The sequence below is a fragment of the Bos grunniens genome, chromosome 8 (assembly GCF_055505025.1).
Source record: "Bos grunniens cultivar Pamir isolate PY7600 chromosome 8, Bosgru_T2T1.0, whole genome shotgun sequence".
In the NCBI taxonomy this organism is placed as follows: domain Eukaryota; kingdom Metazoa; phylum Chordata; class Mammalia; order Artiodactyla; family Bovidae; genus Bos; species Bos grunniens.
The window spans coordinates 78734261-78741489 of record NC_141172.1 but is presented as its reverse complement, the minus strand read 5'-3'; positions in this window follow the sequence as shown (position 1 = coordinate 78741489).

Sequence of the window (7229 nt, the reverse complement as noted above, 5' to 3'; positions counted from 1 at the left end):
AACAATTCTGAAGCACATTCTATATAGTGGAGCAGAGGGCTCCTAGAGAGAGGGAGTCGCAGTAGCCCATAAAAGGGAAGCCAGCCACTAGTGGGTCCCTTATTGGATTTCCCTCCTTGTCTCATTCTTCTCTACTCCCTCTCTAGTGCTTCCAGGAATCCCTTCCTAAGTCCTTAAGTCAGTCTCAGCCCAGGAGATACCAAAGCGAAACCCAACTGAGACCTGAAGGCTTGACAGAGCAAGCCATGAAGAGAGCAGGCAGAAGATTGTGGTTTCGAAAAGGAAAGTAGAAGTCTCCCATCAAATAGGAAAAACGTCAATTTTAGGCTACAGGGGAGAACGATGATAGGAAAATTAAAAGCATATACAGTGAAGGAAAAACTGAATTGTTTCTCTAGTTTTATATTAAGAACCGTTCTTAGATTAACCATTCCATATTAATAACCATAATTATTGTTGCTAATAAATGTAATGTGTATAATTATTAAAGCTGATTAACCTTGTTTTCTTCATGCAATGTAAATTTTTTGAAAGCAGGAATTGCTTGAAGCTGCCCTATAAAGAAAGCTGAGCACAATTTTGAACTGTGGTGTTGGAGAAGACTCTTGAGAGTCCCTTGAACTGCAAGGAGATCCAACCAGTCCATCCTAAAGGAGATCAGTCCTGGGTGTTCATTGGAAGGACTGATGTTGAAGCTGAAACTCCAATACTTTGGCCACCTAATGCAAAGAACTGACTCATTGGAAAAGACCCTGATGCTGGGAAAGACTGAGGGCTGGAGGAGAAGGGGACAACAGAGGATGAGATGGTTGGATGGCATCACCAACACAATGGGCATGGGTTTGGATGGACTCCGGGAGTTGGTGATGGACAGGGAGGCCTGGCGTGCTGCAGTTCGTTCATGTGGTTGCAAAGAGTTGGACACAACTGAGCAACTGAACTGAACTGATATCTCTAAATTAACCTCAGCATATTTGTATTAAGCATACACTATATCCAAATAACTTTATTAAGTGCTAGGAGACAAATTGGACTTGCTCAAGGGACCCTCAGAGTCTAGTGCAGGCAACAGATACACATATCTTGCAATTTTGAGACTAACCAAGGAAACTTTGGGATTACAGGTATAATCCTAGTTCCTTGTGATCTCTCAGTAAAGGGCATACATTTATTCATTTTTTACTGAGCATACCCTTTATACCAGCTCTGTATGCAGGACTATCTTTTAATTATCATTGTTACTATTCTACAGGTACGGAATATTAATGTATTTCTGATAGAGACACAGTAAAGGGGCAAAGTAGGTAATTAAACAGAAGCAGGTAATTCTGTTAAACAAAGTAGGTAATTAAACTAGAAGATTGTAAGCCAAGAAAAAAGTATGGAAGACCCCTGTAAGTTAATAATCACTCAAGAAAGCAGGTTTGCCTAATCACAAAACCAAGCAGGCTTGCTTAGCAACAAAACCACACAGCAGAAGCATGAGACATGCCCCCAAACAATAAAGCAATGGTGACATGAGACCCACTCCTACCCAAATCAGCTCAGTAAGTTAATGATTCCTTAGGACATGCTCTCCGCACACATAAAAACACTAAGTTATGGAAAGGTGATACTTCAAATTGAAAGATCCTCATTGTACTGAGACCTGAAATAATTTTTCCATCATGCCATGACAGTCCCGGCTTGACCCTGGAGGGACAAAAAAAAACTTCTGTCCCCAATCTGAAGGAGGAGCTGATAATGGAAGGCTGATGTCTATTCAAGAATGAGGAAGAAGGTTGTCTTTTCCCCCTCCCCACTTTTCCTTTGATTATAAAACTACCTCACTAAGTTTTCAGCTTGTGGCATCCCCTCATCCATCCACTTGTAAGCCTCACAAGTGTCCTATTCCAATAAATAACTTCTTCTCTATCACTTTGCTTCTTGCTGAATTCTTTTTGTGCTGAGACATGAAAAACCAGAGCTCCTCAGAGGCCCCAGAAATGCCATCTAGCGGACTCACCTCTGAAGGCCAACTCTTGTTAAAACTACTGCAAATTCTCTACCTTTGCTATAAATATCTGAGAGTCCCCAAAGAAAACCCTCACCTGGTCTTTTCCATGGCCTCTCATCCATATGTCCTGAGGGTTTTGGAGACTCTCCCTCTGGGAAATGCAAACCCGCTTTTACAGATCCACAGAATGTTCTCTCTGAAAGGGATCTTAATGTTTTCTAGTGTTTTCTGTAGAAGTTAGTATATATACTGCACACCAAAATGGATTAGAAGGTTTTCATCTAGAAGTGGCAAACTCCGGGGCTCCAGCTGCCCTAAAGGCAAAGGGGCTCAATCCTTCTGCATGCTAGTGAGGCCAGATAGGGCAAGGAAAGACGGGAATAGGGAGCAGTAGTATAATTCACGGAAAGTTAAATGCATCACTCATTATCAGAGAAACGCAAATCAAAACCACTATGAGGTACCATTTCACGCCAGTCAGAATGGCTGCGATCCAAAAGTCTACAAGCAATAAATGCTGGAGAGGGTGTGGAGGAAAGGGAACCCTCTTACACTGTTGGTGGGAATGCAAACTAGTATAGCCACTATGGAGAACAGTGTGGAGATTCCTTAAAAAACTGGAAATAGAACTGCCTTATGATCCAGCAATCCCACTGCTGGGCATACACACCGAGGAAACCAGAATTAAAAGAGACACGTGTACCCCAATGTTCATCGCAGCACTGTTTATAATAGCCAGGACATGGAAGCAACCTAGATGTCCATCAACAGATGAATGGATAAGAAAGCTGTGGTACATATACACAATGGAGTATTACTCAGTCATTAAAAAGAATACATTTGAATCAGTTCTAATGAGGTGGATGAAACTGGAGCCTATTATACAGAGTGAAGTAAGCCAGAAAGAAAAACACCAATACAGTATACTAACGCATATATATGGAATTTAGAAAGATGGTAACAATAACCCTGTATACGAGACAGCAAAAGAGACACTGATGTATAGAACAGTCTTTTGGACTCTGTGGGAGAGGGAGAGGGTGGGATGATTTGGGAGAATGGCATTGAAATACATATAATATCATATATGGAACGAGTCTCCAGTCCAGGTTTGATGCACAATACTGGATGCTTAGGGTTGGTGCACTGGGACGACCCAGAGGGATGGTATGGGGAGGGAGGAGGGAGGAGGGTTCAGGATGGAGAACACAGGTATACCTGTGGCGGATTCATTTCGATATTTGGCAAAACCAATAAAATATTGTAAAGTTTAAAAATAAAATAAAATTTAAAAAATAAATAAATGCTGAAATACTGGATGTGAGAGCATTTCTTTGAGTTTCAGGGAGCACATCCTGGATGGGTTCAGGTGCTGAAGCAAGCGAATTATGATGATCCTCCCAAAATAACCTTCCTTTAGAGCTAAAGATATCCAGCCAGTTCAAGGTTGCACAAGCCTTTTCCCCACAGCTCTTTGCTAATTGAATTAAACCCTTCTTGGCAATAAGTGAGTCTCCTGAAGACTGACCGGAAGGTTCGATTTTGCACATATAATAACTTGGCTTTCCAGCTGCTTCAGGCTGCCTGCCTCAGCTCAAATTCCTCCTTTAGCTACTGTCTCCTTTCATTTTCCTATAATTATTAATGATACCTGATCCCATTACACACTGGTGGCCTTCCAGGCACACTCTGTTGACTAACACTCATGATTACTGCTAATTCATAGAGGGCAGGGCTGATACATCTCAGAGTTCTCATCTACTTTTCAATTTCAACTGCAGTGCCAAAGGACCTGAATGTACTTCAACCAGAAAAGAGAGCACTGCATTTTGTTTTCCAGAATCATATATGTGCTAGAATCAAAGCCAGCAAGCAAATAAAAGTCACAGAATTACAGTTTGTTTTTGAGCAATTCACCTCCTGTTACTGTAGACTTGCATTTCATTTCAGAGCTCACTGTGCTTTAGCTCTGCCCAGAGTTCACACTTGGCATTCTTCCAAGTTCTGAACCTTTCTCCCATTCCTTCCTGGTAATCTGTCTTTTGTGGCCTGTCTTCATTAAATTCACAAATAGCTAAAAGTGATATTTGTAAATGCTTACAAATGTATCTCTAAATGTATCTCCCTCATAAGTTAACTATTTCATAATTCTAAGTTCCTTTGGAGAATTAGAATTTACCTCAGAGAAGTGACTCCCAGGTTGAGAATTTCAGGAAACTTGATGAACCTGCAGCTGGAAATATTTGGGGTAGGCATTTATTTTAAGTTTTCTTTATTTCACATCAGCCACTCAGGCTAGTGTGAATGAGAAATATTGCTCGAAGGATTTTGCAGCCATCAAGTCATCACATTACAGCTGCCCAGATGGTCAGCCCTGAGGGAACTCAGAATGGAAACAAATGGGCTGCCCACTGCCAAGCCCTCAGCCTCTGCAGCCACTCCCAACTGTGCACTCCAAGGGGACTCAGCGTGGAGAAAAATAGAATACTGGCCCCAGATAGTTGGTTGTCATTGTTCGGTCACCAAGTTGTATCCAACTCTTTACAACTCCATGGACCACAGCACACCAGGCTTCCCTGTCCTTCACTATCTCCCAGAATTTGCTCCAACTCATGTCCATTGAGTCAGTGATGCCATCCAACCATCTCATCCTCTGTCATCCTCTTCTTCTCCTGCCCCCAGTCTTTCCCAGCATCAGGGTCTTTTCTAAAGTGTTGACTCTTCATATCGAGTGGCCAAAGTATTGGAGCTTCAGCATCAGTCCTTCCAATGAATATTCAGGGTTGATTTCCCTTAGGGATGACTGGTTTCATCTCCTTGCTGTCCAAGGGACTCTTATGAGTTTTCTCCAGTACCACAGTTTAAAAGCATCAATTCTTTGGCGCTCAACCTTCTTTATGGTCCAACTCTTACATCCATACATGACTACTGGAAAAACCATAGCTTTGACTAGACAGATTTTATATATATATCAGATCAGATCAGATCAGATCAATCGCTCAGTCGTGTCCGATTCTTTGCGACCCCATGAATCGCAGCACGCCAGGCCTCCCTGTCCATCACCAACTCCCGGAGTTCACTCAGACTCACATCCATCGAGTTAGTGATGCCATCCAACCATCTCATCCTCTGTCGTCCCCTTCTTCTCCTGCCCCCAATCCCTCCCAGCATCAGAGTCTTTTCCAATGAGTCAACTCTTCGCATGAGGTGGCCAAAGTACTGGAGTTTCAGCTTTAGCATCATTCCTTCCAAAGAAATCCCAGGGCTGATCTCCTTCAGAATGGACTGGTTGGATCTCCTTGCAGTCCAAGGGACTCTCAAGAGTCTTCTCCAACACCACAGTTCAAAAGCATCAATTCTTCGGTGCTCAGCCTTCTTCACAGTCCAACTCTCACATCCATACACGACCACAGGAAAAACCATAGCCTTGACTAGACGGACCTTTGTTGGCAAAGTAATGTCTCTGCTTTTGAATATGCTATCTAGGTTGGTCATAATGTACACACACACAGAGACCTTTGACTATATGGACTAGACAGTTGGGGTGCACATGAAAGGAATGATGTCAGTAAGTCCAGACTCTTGCATCTTCCCATACATAGAAAAGCACTAAATTCCTTAACTTGAGATGTTTAGTTTTCTTTACTTAATAGTAATCTTTTGATTTTCCCACTACCTGATTTTTGTTGTAAAAACCCCTACATATCCTGGCTCACCACCCTCCCCACGGCTAGCCCTTTTTGAGCAGTCACTCAGAGTCATCTGAGAATCCTTGGACTTCAGTCCTCAGAATGTTTGCTGAATAAAACATAACTCTCAACTTTTAGGTTCTGCATTTTTTTTTCAGTTGACACTAGGTGACACTTCCTAGGAAGTGAATAGAAATATTTCACAGTGCTTATGCTTCTGCACAAGATAGTAAACTTATATGATTTTGCAAAAAATTAAACCAGGAGCTATCTTATCCTGGACAGCAGAACTGCAGGTCCACAGTGTGAAATCAGGACGTAAGGATAATAAACAGAAAAAGGGACTAACTCAGTTATTTGTTCTGGTTCAACAAGTTATTTGTTTCTGTGGCTGTATGAATACGACATTGATGAAAAATTGTCCATCTCATTTCCAGGAAGAAACAGCAGGATGATTCATAGGGAAGAAAAGGCTATACAGTATTAAATCATCATCAGACCAGAGAGATTTGTCAGGATTTGTCAGACATTTTGTCAGAATCACTGCTGTCAATAAATAGTGAAACTTTTAGAATTTGGTTGTCCTCTGAATAAAAGTAGGAAAAATGAACACATGACAAATAGATTTACCTTTGGCAGAAACCATCCACAGATGGTTTGTAAATGTGTGACTATCAGAGATTCAAGAAACCTCTAAATTTTATAAAGCTGGTCAGCATATATTATCCAGACAGGAACATTACCAAAGAAAGCTCTGGTCTCCTGAACTGCATTGTAACCCAAATGAGTGAACAAACGGGGAAGAAACGGCAGATTGTGTTTTGCACGGAGCCCATGTATAGTAGTGTTCTGCTGAAGTTGGCAGGATAGCTTTTACAGAACCAATTGTTAAGTATTCAAGTAAATTCCATTGGCCTTAAAATCAGCCCCGGTGAAAGTGGTTAATACCACAGACATTGGCAGTTCCTATAGAACATGGATTTTTGTTTGCTAGTTTTGTTTAGTGTTCATAGAGTTGGTCTACCCATCCACCACTGTCTAGCTCTCTTGAAGGCAAAGAGAGCCTGTCAGGAAAACATAAATTTGCATCTCTCAGTGAGGCATGTATTGTGTGGAACTGGGACAGCTCACCAGACATTTCCCAGAACTCGGATGGAATATTGCTCTAAGTCTCTTTGCTTCATGTCCATGCTCACTAAGCAACCTTCTGCTTATTTATTTGGTCCTAGTAGATAGATTGGTGTCAGAAGGAGTTCCTTCAAGTCTTGGGGATTCTAAGGAACCATCCTGGAGGACATCTGGGGAAAAGAGGTGAAGATCATGCCAGGCTGAGCAGGTCTTTCAACTTCAACCAGAGCAGTTTCACTTTCTCTGTTTTACATACTGGTCATACATACACAATCCAAAACAAAACAGTTGCTTGGAGAAAGCATACTACCATTAAAAAAAAAAAAGCCTTTGAAAATAGTAGGCCAGAGTACTCTGTGCGCCAGAAAAGCACATCCCTTATTAAAGCTAATTTATTTTTCTGGATATAATCCAGC